The sequence below is a fragment of the Mastomys coucha genome, unplaced genomic scaffold (assembly GCF_008632895.1).
Source record: "Mastomys coucha isolate ucsf_1 unplaced genomic scaffold, UCSF_Mcou_1 pScaffold7, whole genome shotgun sequence".
NCBI classification, from domain to species: domain Eukaryota; kingdom Metazoa; phylum Chordata; class Mammalia; order Rodentia; family Muridae; genus Mastomys; species Mastomys coucha.
Genome location: NW_022196913.1, coordinates 94,790,874 through 94,806,911, shown reverse-complemented (window position 1 = coordinate 94,806,911; position 16,038 = coordinate 94,790,874). Strand labels below are relative to the sequence as shown.

Genomic DNA, 16,038 nt, shown 5'->3' with positions numbered 1-16,038 from the left:
CAGAGCTTGTCCTGTCCCTGACGCCCTGCAAGACCCCTGAGACTTGTGGGGCCTGTGCCTCCCAGCTGCCTGCTCTTGTCTTAGAAACTCACAGGAGAGAAGATGGTGGCTCTCACTGGAGACTCAGGGTCAAGGCGGTCCCTGGAGGCAGGCCCTCCACTTGCAGGGAGGGGGCAGCTAAGGTTGCTGATCCACCTTTGTCACTTGGAAGCTGAGAGGATCCTGTCCCTGCCGCCCTGCGGCTCCCCTGTGACTTGTGGAGCCTGTGCCTCCAGGCTGGCTGCTCCAGGCTTAGGAACTCACTGGAGAGAAGATGGCGGCTCTCCACATTTTGTTTTCTGACAAGTCTCATTTGTCAGTTGGTCAAACAAGGATAGTCTTTGTCAATTCAGTTGTGAAGTATAGTTGTTGCTTGCACTGTTTATAATGAAGAACATTTTATTAAATATTTTATTTGATATGATATGTTCTTTCCCAGTTTCCCCTCTGGAAAAAAAAATGAAAAAGAATAAAATAAAATTAAAAAAAAAAAACCAAAACCAAAACCAAAACCAAAAAAACCCTGTTCCCTCCCTCTTCCTCCTGATCAGTGACCCACCCTCTCCAGGTTCATGGCCCTGGCATTCCCCTACACTGGAGCATAGAACCTTCAAAGGGCAAAGGGCCTCTCGTCCCATTGACAAGTTACTTAGAAATCCTCTGCAAAATATGCTGCTGGAGCCATTAGTCATACCATGTGTACTCTTTGATTGGTGGTTTAGTCCTGGGTGCTCTGAGGGTACTAGTTAGTTCATATTGTTGTTCATCCTAAGGGACTGCAAACCCTTCAGCTGCTTGGGTTCTTTCTCTAGCTCCTTCATTGGGGACCCTATACTAAGTCCAATGGATGGCTGTGAGTCTCTACTTCTGTATTAGTTGGGTACTGTCAGAGCCTCTCAGGAGACATCTATATCAGGCTCCTGTCAGCCAGCACTTGCTGACGTCCACAAGAGTGTCTGGATTTGATGATTGAGTATGGGAAGGATTCTCAGATGGAGCAGTCTCTGGATTCTCTTTCCTTCAGGCTCTGCTCCATACTTTGTCTCCGCAACTCCTTCCATGGGAATTTTGTTCCCCCTTTTAAGAAGGAATGAAGTATCCAAACTTTGATCTTCATTCTTCTTGAGTTTCTTGTTGTTTGTGGATTTTACTTTGTGTATTCCAATCTTTTGGGCTAATATCCACTTATCAGAGAGTACATATCATGTGTGTTCATTTGTGATTGAGTTACCTCACTCAGGATGATATTCTCCAGAACCATCCATTTCCCTAAGAATTTCATAAATTCATTGCTTTTAATAGCTGAGTAATACTCCATTGTGTAGATGTACCACATTTTCTGTATAGATTCCTCTGTAATGGGACATCTGGGTTGTTTCCAGTTTCTGACTATTATAAATAAAGCTGCTATGAACATAGTGGAGCATGTGTCCTTATTATATGTTGGAGCGTCTTCTGGGTATATGCCCAGGGGTGGTATAGTTGGGTCCTCCGGTGCTACTATGTCCAATTTCCAGAGGAACTGCCAAACTGATTTCCAGAGTGGTTGTACCAGCTTGCAATCCCACCAGCAATGAAAGAGTGTTCCTCTTTTTCCACAACCTTGCCAGCATCTGCTGTCACCTGAGTTTTTGATCTTAGCCATTCCGAAAGTGTGAGGTGGAAACTCAGGATTGTTTTGATTTGCATTTCCCTGATGACTAAGGATGTTGAAAATTTCATTAGGTACTTCTCAGCCATTCAGTATTCGTCAGTTGAGAATTCTTTGTTTAGCTCTGTACCCCATTTTAAATCGGGTTATTTGATTCTCTGGAGTCTAATTTCTTGAGTTCTTTGAATATATAGGATATTAGCCCTCTATCAGATATACGATTGGTAAAGATCTTTTCCCAATTTGTTGGTTGCCGTTTTGTCTTATTGACTGTGTCTTTTGCCTTACAGAAGCTTTGTAATTTTATGAGGTCCCATTTGTCAGTTCTTGATTTTAGAGCATAAGCTATTGCTGTTCTGTTCAGGAAATTTTCCCATGTGCCCATGTGCTCAAGGCTCTTCCCCATTTTCTTTTTTATTAGTTTCAGTGTATGTGGTTTTATGTGGAGGTACTTGATCCACTTGGTCTTGAGATTTGTACAAGGAGATAAGAATGAGTAGATTTGCATTCTTCTACATGATAACCTCCAGTTAAGCCAGCACCATTTGTTGAAAATGTTGTCTTTTTTCCACTGGATGGTTTTAGTACCTTTGTCAAAGTTCAAGTGACCATAGGTGTGTGGGTTCATTTCTGGGTCTTCAATTCTATTCCATTGATCTACCTGCCTGTCACTGTACCAATACCATGCGTTTTTACTACAATCACTCTGTAGTACAGCTTAAGGTCTGGGATGGTGATTCCACCAGAGGTTCCTTTATTGTTGAGAATAGTTTTGGCCATCCTGGGTTTTTTGTTATTCCAGATGAATTTGCAAATTGCTCTTTCTAAGTCTGTGAAGAGTTGAGTTGGAATTTTGATGGGGATTGCATTGAATAGATTGCTTTCAGCAACATGACCATTTTTACTATATTAATCCTGCCAATCCACAAGCATGGGATATCTTTCAATCTTCTGAGATATTCTTCAATTTCCTTCTTCAGAGACTTGAAGTTCTTGTCAAACAGATCTTTTGCTTGCTTAGTTAGAGTTACACCAAGGTATTTTATATTATTTGAGATTATTGTGAAGGGTGTTGTTTCCCTAATTTCGTTCTCAGCCTGTTTATCCTTTGTGTAGAGGAAGGCCACTGATTTGCTTGAGTTAACTTTATATCCAGCTACTTTGCTGAAATTGTTTTTCAGGTTTAAGAGCTTTCTGGTGGAATTTTTGTGGTCACTTACCTATACTATCATATCATCAGCAAATAGTGATATTTTGACTTCTTCCTTTCCAATTTGTATCCCTTTGATCTCCTTTTGTTGTCTAATTGCTCTGGCTAGGACTTCAAGTACAATATTGAGTAGGTAGGGAGAGAGTGGGCAGCCTTATTTAGTCCCTGATTTTAGTGAGATTGCTTCAAGTTTCTTTCTATTTAGTTTGATGTTGGCTACTGGTTTGCTCTATATTTCTTTTTACTATGTTTAAGTATGGGCCTTGAATTCCTGGTCTTTCCAAGATTTTTATCATGAAGGGATGTTGAACTTTGGCAAATGCTTTCTCAGCATCTAATGAGATGATCATATGGTTTTATTCTTTGAGTTTTTTTATATAGTGAATTACGTTGATGGATTTCCGAATATTAAACCATCCCTGCATCCCTGGGATGAAGCTTGATCATGGTGGATGATCATTTTGTTGTGTCCTTGGATTCTGTTTGCAAGAATTTTATTGAGTATTTTTATATCAATATTGATAAGGGAAATTGGTCCGAAGTTTTCTTTCTTTGTTAGGTCTTTATGTGGTTTAGGTATAAGAGTAATTGTGAGTTTGTAGAGCGAATTGGGTAGAGTGCCCTCTGTTTCTATTTTGTGGAATAGTTTGAGGAGTAATGGTATTAGGTCTTTTTTGAAGGTCTGATAAAACTCTGCACTAAACCCATCTGGTCTAGGGCTTTTATTGGTTGGGAGGCTATTAATGACTGTTTCTATTTCATGAGCAGATAAGGGACTGTTTAGATCATTGATCTGATCTTAATTTAACTTTGGTACCTGGTATCTGTCTAGAAAATTGTCCATTTCATCCAGGTTTTCCAGTTTTGTTGAGTATAGGCTTTTGTAGTAGGCTCTCATGATTTTTTGGATGTCTTCAGTGTCTTTTCATTTCTGATCGTGTTAATTAGGATACTATCTCTGTGTCCTCTATTTAGTCTGGCTAGGGGTTTATCTATTTTGTTGACTTTCTCAAAGAACCAGCTTCTGGTTTGGTTGATTCTTTGTATAGTTTTTTTTTTTTTGTTTCTATTTGTTTGATTTCATCCCTGAGTTCGATTATTTCCTGTCTTCGACTCCTCTTGGGCGAATTTGCTTCATTTTATTCTAGAGCTTTCAGATGTGCTGTCAAATTGCTGGTGTATGCTCTCTCCAGTTTCTTTTTTGGGGCACCTAAAGCTATTAGTTTTTCTCTTAGGACTGCTTTCATTGTGTCCCATAAGTTTGGGTATGTTGTGGCTTCATTTTCATTAAACTCTAGAAAGTCTTTAATTTCTTTCTTTATTTCTACCTTGACCAAGTTATCATTGAGTAGAGTGTTGTTAAGCTTCCACATGTATGTGGGCATTCTATTGTTTATGTTGTTATTGAGGAATCGTCTCTCTTTGTGATTTCTTTTTTCTTTTAAGTTTTATTTTTTTATTATATGCAAGTACACTGTAGCTGTTTTCAGACACATCAGAATAGGACATCAGATCTTTTTATTGATGGTTGTGAGCCACCATGTGGTTACTGGGATTTGAATTCAGAATCTCTGAAAGAGCAGTAGTTGCTCTTACCCACTGAGCCATCTCTCCAGCCCTCTTTATGATTTCTTAACTGTTTCTACTTCTGTTTTTAGGTCCTGGATGGATTTGTGCAATTCCTTCACCTGTTTGGTTGTGCTTTCCTGTAATTCTTTAAGGGATTTTTGTGTTTCCTCTTTAAATGCTTCTACTTGTTTGCTCGTGTAATTCTTCACGAGATTTTGTTTTTCCTCTTTAAGGGTTTGGACCTATTTACCTGTGTTCTCCTGTATTTCTTTAAGGGAGTTATTCATGTCCATTTTAAATTCCCATATCACTATCATAAGATATGATTTTAGATCCAAATTTTGCTTTTATGGTGTTTTGGGATATCTAGGACTTGCTGTGGTGGGAGTACTAGGTTCTGATGAAGCCAAGTAGTCTGTGTTTCTGTGGTAATATTCTTGTGTTTGCCTTTTGCCCTGTGTTGATCTCTGGTGTTAGATGTTCTTGCTGTCTCTGGATGCAGCTTGTTCCCCTCTGTGTCTGTAAGCCTTTGTTAGCACTTCTGGGAGATCAGCTGTCCTCTGGTAAGACCTGTGTGCAGAGGGCTGTGGATCAGTCATCTCTCCTGGGTCCTGAGGTCAAAGCATACCCTGGAGACAGGCTCTCTGCTTGTGGGAAAGTTACAGAGAAGGCTGTGGATCTGCTGTCCCTCCTAGGTGTAGATGGTTGTAGACAGGATCCTGTCCAGCTGCCCTGCCACTTCTAAGGCCTGTGCTTCCTTGCTGGTATGACCTTAGAAAGTTACTGGAGAGAAAAATTGATTTTATCTCTTTTGACTAATTGTGTTTTAAAGTGTACTTTGTCTTTCATATTTTTTATCTGCTTAATAGGCATTTATTTCCTACTGTCAGGCTGTAGCCACTGCATGTCTTTGACGCTGAGTTCTGTTGACAGAAGTAGTACTTGGATCTTGGTTTCTCAGTTTTTTGTTTGTTTGTTTGTTTGTGTTGTTGTTTTGTTTCATGTTGTTTTGATTCAGTCTGTCTGAATCTTCCTTTTGAAGGACTTAGCGATGTGTGCTTCTAGTTGTTCCTGGCAGTAACTGGATTCCTGTAATAGTGTTGCAGTGTAACAGTGCTGGCTTGTGTTACAGTGTAACAGTGTAACCAGCTTGGTGCGGGTTGGTTTGAGCACTGTTTGCTCCCTGCTCTCTCCCTTATTCATCAGATGTTGAGCTTTTGCTTGTTCATTGAATTTGTTATATTTTATTTATTTCCCATTCTGATTTGTTTATTTATTTTTCCTGTGGAATCTTTTCTTATGTGATTTGTTGCTCTTTTATATGTATATGGTTCCTCTATATGCCTCCTGTCCTATTGGCTTAGTGATTGTAAACTATCTTAGTTTGTACATACTCTAGAATCTCTATATTTGTTCATTCTCAATAGATTTTTACACACATAAAAATATAATATGGCAATATACAATTTTAGAGTATTCAAGCTGTTCTGCTGAGTCAAAAATGTAATTACTTATGGATTTGGGGGAGGGAAACAGAGAAAAATTTCCTACAAAAGAAGGATATATGATGCTGAGAGAGACATAGTAGTCAAATACAGCAAAAGTTCTATATGTTGGAAAAGAACAGGGAATGGATTCTGTTCTAGAATTTCCAAAGGGAAATATCCTTCCTACTTCTGGACACAATACCTTGGTGAAAACCATTCTATACTCGCAGCCTCTAAAAATGTAAAAGAAAAGTCTATATTACATTAAACTACCAATTGAGTGGTGATGCTTTTCTTCAGGAATGAATTAGAAAGGGCAAACACTGTTATCCTTTCTTTGAGAATAAATTAAAACACTTGAGAGTTTATGTGCTATCCTGAGAATGCTTCTAGAAACAGGAATATACTCTTAAGAAGTGAGACTCCAAAGCGCTGTTTTGAAATTTGTTTCTTTTACAGATGTGAGAATATAATTAACTCTCTATTAACTCATTGGATATATTTTCCTATAGGAATATAGCTCTCCTGGTTGACAGGACCTAGAATGCCACATTTTCTTCTTTCCTGTTTCTTAAGTGTTACTGAAAAAATTATGGCAGATTCTCTTCAAGCACAAGAGTTGGATATAATTTCTCCATAAAAGGAAAATTTATAAATTCCTTCTCAGGAGAATAATGGTATGACCAACATGAGTGGAGGCCTTGCGCCATAGTTTTTAGTCCTCTTATCTGTGTCCAAAAATTTATCTTCCCTATTTTTTTAAATTCTGATAGTCTCAAGGGGTGTATGTTTTGGTGGCAGGCTCCCTTTCTGGAGCATTCCAGACAGTCCCAGAGTGACATGAGGTTTTCATCTAAAATGGCAACTTCTTCCTGCAAGCTATTCCAGTGTGAGAACATTGCTGCTGATACACAGCAGCTCTCCTGTGAGCCCACTCTTTTGGGTTGGCTGTTTCAATGGTATTAAAGTTAATTGAATCATATTTTCGGAATATGTGAACCAAAGTGGAACCAGTTGTTCTCTTACTCCATCTCCTTCTTTAAAAATTAGCATGGAATGGCTGTCAAGGCACCTTGTATTCCAATAGCTTGGGAAAGAAACTGCAGCAGTAGCAGGTACACAGCTGTTGAAAATACATTAGTAAATGGTATGAGGAGGCTCTAAAACCAACCATACAAAGGACCCTAGACTCCCAAATCAGTGGTCAGGAGGGCTATTCCCCTGTTCTGTGGGATAGCAGAACATTGAGCAGCCACTCAAAAGGAAAGGGGTGGCATGCTATGAGCTCCACTCAGTAGATATACCAAGCATTAGATACATTCTGATGACTCTAACTTGATTCTGCCCTATTTTAGTGGATTGGCATTACTTATACCTGTAAGCTGTGACCTATTTGGAAGTGGTGTCAAACAGCCCTTTCATAGTGGTTGCCTCAGCAAAATCATAGATATTTATATTACTATTCATAATAGTAGCAAAGTTACAGTTAGGAAGTAGTAGTGAAAAAAATTTGATGGTCGCAGGCCATTACAACATGAGGAACTATATTAAAGAAATTAGAAATGTTGGGAACCACTTGCTTGATGGATCAGACTAGCCCTATGGAACTAGGGGGTGTGGTCACCCCTTGTCTTTGGAGGGAATTTTTGTATGTCCCAGGTACTTTATTTAGACCCTAGTAGTTGTACATAGAGATTTTATCCAGGTGCCCCTGGCCACTTAGCATCAGTACTTCTTTCTAGACCACACCATCTTAGTGAGGACTCAGCTGTCCTGGTTCCTCTGCTACTACAGAAACTCAAGCTAGAACCTGATGTCATCACAAACGGGAGCCATCAAGCATCAAATATACCAACATCAGCCAAGCATTTTCATCCAGGGAGTGGCCAAAGTCTTTGCACACTCTCAGGAAGCCAAAAAGGAAAAAAAAAATAGGCTTGAAACTTATCATTTCCATCTGGTGTTAAGTTGTTTTATTGTTTTTGAAAGTATTTTTTAAATTATTCTCAGGGTTTGTTTGTATCAAGCATGGTAAGACATGCAGATATGCAAATTAAAGGAGGAGGAGGCATAATAATCACAGGTTAGAAACCAAGCTATTAGAAACAAAGCTTCATTCTAGAGCTTAAAAGGAGGCAGTCAAATGACCAACGTAACATTTTTTTAAACATTTGAAGAGAAAGCTCAGGTGTTAGAGGTTTACGGCTGACTAACAGACCCAACTTGACTAGTTTCAGAAGGCCCAAGGGGGAAATAAATGAGCTCAAATTGTACTTTATAAAACTCTACTCATCATCTTCACACACCAGGCCAGAATCCAGATGACTTCAAATCTTTGTACATTGCAAACCTAACACATGATGTCACTGGTTCCAGTTTTAAGGCTGGTGATCATAATATAACCTTTAAACCTGCCCAAAAGTTACTGAGGGAACAGAAGCTTAGATGGGGGTTCTGGATAAAAGAATAGTGATTTTTGTAAGCAGGCATTCATAGCTACTTTAAACTGTGAGGAAGCCAGTGCAAGTGTTGTGGTACCAAAGGGTTGTGGTAGGCAAGTCAGCAAAAATAACAGGGCCTGTTGTGGAAGGCTGGGTAGGATGTTGGGAGGGCTTGGGTTTGTGCTCTCAATGAGAGAAGTTCTAAAGGATTTTGAGCACTTGAGTGATTGAAAGGTGTTGAACCATCAAGCCTTTTTTTAAAAAAATTTTTCTTTTAGAGTTTAAGTTTTCATTTTTTATTATTTTATTGATTATTTTATTTATTTACATTTCAATTGTTATCCTCCTTTCCCAGTTTCCCCTCCACTACCCCCCCATCCCCTTCTCCCTCCCTACTACCTCTATGAGGGTGCTCTCCCCACTTGTCCACCCATTCCTACCTCAGCACCCTAGGGTTCCCCTATCCAGGGTCATCAAGCCTCCATAGGACCAAGAGGCTCCCCTCCTAGTGATGCCAGATAAGGCCATCCTCTGTTACATATCCAGCTGAAGCCATGGGCTCCCCCTGTGTACTCTTTGGTCTTTCTGGGAACTCATTTTTTCCTCCAACATTTTCAAGTGAGTGTATAGGTAGGTGTATGTGGCTGAAAATCCCTTCATTTTCAATAATCCCATTATTTCTTGCTTGCTGTCTGCTCCCTTTGAAACTGTAGCATTAATACTTTCAGGGCTGCACGGTTTTCAAGGAACATGCTCATGAGGCTTATGGGATATAGAGGTGATAAGAAATTAAGAAGCAGATATAAACTTGGGCATAACTAATTGTCCTGCATGGGATTTACTATGCATATAGAAAGAGTCTCCTCCGAGGCAGAGAGTAGGCTAGAAAATGAAGGTTGGGATGAGTGGTAAGGTTCTCAGCAATGACAAATTCCCTCTCTAGGAGAAAATATACACATAGAAAATGCTAGTAGCAGGGTACACACAGAATCCCTTCACTTTTCTCTAACATAAGCAAAGCTAAAGAGAAATTCTAGAAAATACAGAAGAGACAAAGCTCTTGTTGGCTTGCTTAATTCCCCCTGCATTTAATTTTCCCAACTAGGAGAAGCTGTACACATTCAATACTTAGAAGGAACAATATTTTCCATGCTTAAACTATTCACTCCATGCTGTAAAAACCAGGAATAAATACTCTTAGTATTAATTCTAGTCCATGGGAGAACAGCATCCCTTGGAATCTCTCATCTTATTATAGAGAGAGTGTAAGCTTTCTGTAAGAGCACAGACATGTATTACAGAAGTCCCACTCTTGCAACATTACTACATCATTGTATTAGCTGTGGCGGAAAAGGACATCTGTACAAAAAGATGGATTGTTCTCCCTTGCACAACTATTCAAGCCATTATTTCTCTTCTATGTTATCTCTCCAAATGTAGCATATCTCAAGTGCTCTCAGTGACTGAGATGCATGAGATATTGAATCAGTTCACCATACTTAAGGGCAGTTTTGATAGCTAAAGTACTCTTTTATGTTTGGTCAAAATAAACATGAGAGTTTTCTCACAGATCTATATTCTGGGGGAAATCTCTCTCCCAGAACTTGAAAGCCCATGAGTTTAGACATGTGGATCAGAAGATAACCCTTCTGATGTCCATTATCTTCTCTTAGACATTTATTAATGCCAGATAGAGAAAGAGTTAAAATTCTAATGTTCTAGAGGAATCCTGGATTTTGAAAATCTGATCTATGAATTCTAATTACATTTCCAAATGCAGTAGACCCACTGTGTATCCTCTTCTCCCTTACCATCTCTCCCAATAATGGCACATGATTTCATTCAGCAACCCATCTTTCTCAACATACTTTCATTTCATGCTTCATTGAGTTTTATGTTTGGGGTAATTTATCAGTCTTTTCTTTTTTTAATGGATGCTATTTCAATAGACACAAGGAACAAATGTCAACTATATTGTTATGGCTTAAATCTAAACTTTCTACAAAGGCTTATGTTTGGAAAGCTTGGTCTACAGGATGATGACAACATCAGCAGCTGGTGGATCCTTATAGGAGCTGTAGTCTCATAGAAGGTAATAAGTTAACAAAAGGGATGACCTTGCAAAAGATACTGAAAACACCTCCTCCTTTACGTTCTTAGCTGCTCTGATGTAATAAGCTTGGACTTTCTATATACCTGATACTTGCCTTGCCATATGACCAGAGTAAAGCACCCAGCAGCCAAGAACGAAATAGTTGAAACTATACCATTCTTTAAGGTTCTTATCGGAAGCATTTTGTTATAGTGATGGAAATCTGATCTATATGAAAATCAGCAGCAAGATAGTTTAGCACATAAAAGCACCTGGCACCAAGCTTTCTAACCTGAGACCCCTATGGAAGAAGAAGAGTGCCAAGCAACCCCAAAAAGCCCTCCTCAGACTTCTACAAGTGCCAAAGCATTCATGTACACACACACATACACACACACACACACACACACACACATACACACACACACACACACACACACACATACACACATTCCTACGAAATGAGTAAGTAAAATATAAATTAAAAATATAGTAAATATATCAAGTGTTGTGGATAAAAATAGACTGCCCTGCAAACCTGTTGAGTCTGGGATCAGCTCCTTAGCTGTGAAGGTCACCATTCCCTGCCTCCCTGAAAAGAGAACTGCTAGCTTTCAGAGTAAGTAAAGTGCAGAGTGAAAAGAAATAATCAAACTAGTAGAATGGTCAATATGTAGTGATGTCGACTTAACTGTCTATTGAACTGGCCTGATTTTGCAGGGTTAAGAATTTGAAAATAAAGTAAAGAATATGCTGATATCTAAAAGTCTAAGGAAGAAATGACCCACATTTTCACAGTTGGCCATACGTCTCACATTTTTTCCTTTATTACTCTCCCGCTTTCACACAAGATGAGCCCTGTCAGTCCTAAGGTTTACCAGATGAGCCATTCATGTAACTCTGGTGAGTGAAGAATAAGAGTTAACCCAAGTATTTTGACCAATGATGTCATATTTTCAGCATAAGTGGATCTTATTAATTTGCATGTTTTCTTTGGTTCATGCAAATAAAGGAAAAATATATGGTGTTTGAAGAATTAAACTGTAAGTAATTCCTGAGAGATACTGCTAAAAACCATTCTCATACTAGATGGGTGTATAAATATTTTTTCTTTGATTACAAAAAACCTACTCACTGTTGCCTTCTATTGTTTGTGGTAAGTTACTCAATGTTTGGGGCAGGAGGATTGTGTTTGTGTAATTCACATTTAACCTTCTTCGATTTTAGATGCCAAGGGGACCTGAGAAAACACTGAGATTTAAAACACCTGAACTCAGCCTTTAAGGAAAGAAGTCTGGAAGAGCTGTCAAGCTGGGAAAGTCTTAAGAAGAATCTCTGTATAATGGCATACAACATCATCTTTCCCTAAGGATAGGAGAAATGGAAAATATATTACTTTTTCTCTGAGTAGCTCTTGGCAATGCACCATGAATGCACTTCATTAAAAAAAATTCTCAGTACCTCAATTGCACAGGCTAGAATATGTAATACATATGTTGAGAGTCTAAGGGGAGGGGTTATGTAAGGCTGACCCCCCTGGGAAATCCTATTAAAAAGACATTTGTAGAAATAGGCTTTTCTGATTTCTCACACTGGCCTTCAAAATCCACAGTCACTCAATTCCCATGATTCTGTCTTCTTCCCTATCCTCATCCTTCTCCTACCTCAAGTGATGGGAGATATTTAATATTCTTTATCCAACTTTGGAAATGTACAGTCTGACAATCACTTAGTTTACATGTCCCAGCACAATATTTGATGCTGAAGTTAGAACTGGAAATATGTGCCACAATCCAAGAGTATAATCTGGGGGAGAGCAGAGGCTTGGAGAGAATGATTACTGGATAGGTCTTGTGTCCAAAATTAGGACTTAAATGCTGTCATACTACCAAGCCTATTTCCTCAACAACCATTGCACTCCAGAAATAGAATGTAACTGAATGTGTCTGAGCTTGTAGGTGAAAGAAGCAAGGCTAGAAGCAAGCAGATTTTCCTGCCCCCAGAGCAGAATATATTGGTCCTTATTGCTTATTTTTTTCTCTTCTTTGATAAATTCATGTCCTGTGCCAGACTTTTCAGGGACAGCAGCCATTTAGGTTGGGATTCCTGGAGAACACCTTTTACATAAGCAGATAAGTCATGTTGGATGATGGGAGATGGGAGTATTGATGTTCAGAATTTAGCCTCTTCCCTGGGGAACTCTGAGGCTCACATCACATATTCTCACCAGCATCAAACATAGATGAATGACGACAGTTATATTGTCTCTCACCCCATTATTTATCTTGAAATCAACACATATTTAAACTACTTGACTCACTTCCTCCTTCCAGAGAAACTTAAATAAGGAAATACTATGGATCTGTCATTTTCCAAAGCATCATGGAATCTAACCAGTCACTCATCCTTAGGTGTGCTGCCTTGCAACATCCTCACTTTGTCTCTGTTCTTTCTCCTAGAACCTAATGTTCCCATACTCCATGCGGCATTTCCTTCTGCTTATACCAGTTCTCCCTCTCATTTTTCTCTTAGTATCATGATATTGATTTTGGTTCCACTCAGGTATTGGAAAAATGCTAATGAAGTTAAAACAAATTAATCATAGACATGAGTGACTGAAAGTTGTGCCGTGTCAAATATGCATTTCAAAATAACCAGTTTTTTGTTTGTTTGTTTGTTGGCTTGCTGGATTTTTGATCTATGATCATCACAGGGTCTTAGATTTGATACAACTTATGATGTGGACTCTTGTGGATGTGTGATAGCTATAGGAACAGAGGAAAGAGGCAGTAAGTCCTTAAGGAAGTTAAAGTCACTAGTTTCTCCGAGGAGTGTCTCTTTTTGACCTTCTCCAGAATCATTCCAAGATGCTCCCTTAGTATCCTTTAGACTATTTTTCTAATAATTTTCCCAACTTCCAGAATAACCCCTTAAATGTGAAAGTAAAGAAGTACAAACATTTGAAAACTACTTTGATATAATAAATCTAAAATATTTGAAATAAAAAGTGAGTATTAAAAGTCACATTTAAGGACAACTGGCCATGATGCTCGTGGCTGATGCCTGGACCACTGATCATTCCATCAAGCTTGGATCTTCCTTACTTCCTCTGCTGCTGTTGACATTCTCTCCTCATGTTTTATCTTATGCTCACCTTGACCCCTGTAGGGCCTCTTCCTTCCCTCATAAGTGAGAACTATGATGAGCAGCAGAAGATACACCATCTCTGATCTGACAGAAAGATGATTTCTCCCATGTTTAAACAGACTCAACAAAAAGGAACACCCTGGAAAGGACAGGCAGCCATTGGGGACCTCTGCTTTCCATTGCTGAGAAGGGCTATGACATTCGCTCAAGGCTAATGGTGGCTTCAGGCCAGAAGCATTTCAATCATGAAGAGTCTTCTTTCGGCACTGCTCATGTAGCTCCTTCGCCCCCATGCCTTATACCTTTATTAAATTTGGCTTGTTTTCCTCCTAAAGGTGGATGGGAGGCAAGGAATTGCTGCTCCCCACCTGGAGGTTAGACCATCACGGTGTCCTAAGGGAGAGTGGCACATTTCCAACAGGACCATCAGCAGCCAAAGCATTATAATCCACATGGCTTTGTGCAAGGAGGAAATAAATCACGCTTCACACCTGGCCCTGCCTGTTTATTAGGAGCTATTTGCAAAGCACCCAGCTCACTTTCACATTCTCTGTAGTTAATAGAACTTTCCTGGAATGAATTTTTCCTAAAACTGAGATTATAAGACGTCATAATGTGCTTTAGTTATGATTACAGCTCAGAGACAAGAAAATAAATAAAGTGATCCAAAGAATTAATGACAGAAAGGTCATCAGTGCAATGCCAAATGAGTTTAGAGAGTCCCACTTCCTCCCCCAAAAAGCCCTTGTCAGGAGCTGCAAGGGGTCTGCAAAAGAGGCAAACAGGCACTAGCTCAGCGTGAGTTATATATGACATCACTCTCTGTGCCTGGGGCTACTTCTTCCCATTCATTTCTCATTCAGTGCTTCCCAGCCTATGATAGACCTGTTACCAGATGCTATTTGAACAACTGGAGAGGAATTGTCTCAACGTTGATTAAAATCGCTTAGTAGTCATGAAGTTCCACCTCTTTTTGAGATGCTATTGGCAACTGAACTATGCTATGGCATGGAGAGTCAGTTTTCTTCAGGGACAGGGGATCTGAGAGACAAGCCGTGCTCCAGTACATGATCCTGTAGTATAGGATTTATGGCCATGTACATACAGACAACAATAGACTCAGTGAAGTGTGTGTGTGTGTGTGTGTGTGTGTCTGCATGTGTGTGTTGTGTGCACATGTGTGTGTGAGAGATGGAGAAAGGGGGGAAGAGAGAGGGGAACCACAGGTGAATCGGAAAAGAAAACACAAGAGTGAGGATTAGAAAGGGATTGGATAAAGAATGAGGAATGGTTTCAATCCAAACACATTCTATGCATGTTTAAATATTAAATAATGTATTAAAAAATAAATTGCTTGGGAGGGGAATGCATGTACAAAAGACTCTGGTGTATGCTTGCTGTTCATAATTAGCTCATGGAATGAATCTGTTGGAAATTTTCATTGACTAAAGTAAAAAAAAAAAAAAAGCCTTAAGTGGGTACTGACTTAGATAAAGGCAAAAGGCAACAATTAACTAAGATTATAGTGAAAATTAGAACAAGGGCTTCTCATTTACAAAACTGAATGCTCCCTTCTAGGAATGCTCCAGGCTACTTCCAGTTCAGTCCAGGGAAATCTGAAACTGAATATCTATCAGAAAATAATAGAAATGTATGAAAAAGAACAGGCATAACCACACTGCACATGCACATCTTTCCCAATTAACATATGTACTAACATCCTTATGGAACATAAAGGTAAGTATTCCCTATATTGTAGCAATATTTAATAACATCAGCTCTTGCTACTCAGGGCACCATTTTACTATAAAAGTATTCTGTATTTAATTGCCATTTAAATGTTATTTCCTGTAGCCTCCATGGAGAAAATAAAAATGTCTGTTTGAATCACCTCCCATGGTGTTCTCTTATGTATATCACTTTACAGGAGTACCTTTGAATGATCTATGTAAATAGTTAGCCAGTGTCTGACTTTTTTAGTACATATTAAATGCCATGTGTTCATGGACCCAGTTTTCTTTTGTTTCTGATTGTATATTTAACTCATAGCAACATATCTGATCCATTGCATCAATATTACTTGGGAAATGGAATATGATGTAAGGTAATGAGAAATAGCACATTTAAAACCAGTAACTCCCCTTTTTAAATAATACTTGAATGAATCCGTTAACATCTCTACACTGAGTTTTCTAATCTGTAAAATCAGGATTGCTATAGCTTAGCAACAGATTCTTTCTGTCTCCACTCCTGTAGCAGGGTGTGGTGTTATGAGTAGTGGCTTTGCTTCATTCATAAAAGAGCCTTTTCTCAGTCTCTGTAAGTTTAAACTTCTTTTTTTTTTTTTCATGGGGGAGGCTGTTTAATAGGCCCAGGACAGGACAAAATAGAAAACCTTCAAG

The 16,038-nt window shown here is 39.0% G+C and overlaps 1 long non-coding RNA gene across 1 annotated transcript in view; it reads left to right on the top strand.

Moving 5' to 3' along the window:
* LOC116082310 overlaps positions 1–11,955 on the top strand; it is a 19,546-nt gene extending 7,591 nt beyond the window's left edge. The window contains exon 2 of the long non-coding RNA XR_004115242.1: positions 11,717–11,955. This is a non-coding gene — a long non-coding RNA (uncharacterized LOC116082310). The remainder of the gene's footprint in view (positions 1–11,716) is intronic.
* The last annotated feature ends 4,083 nt before the right edge of the window (positions 11,956–16,038 follow it).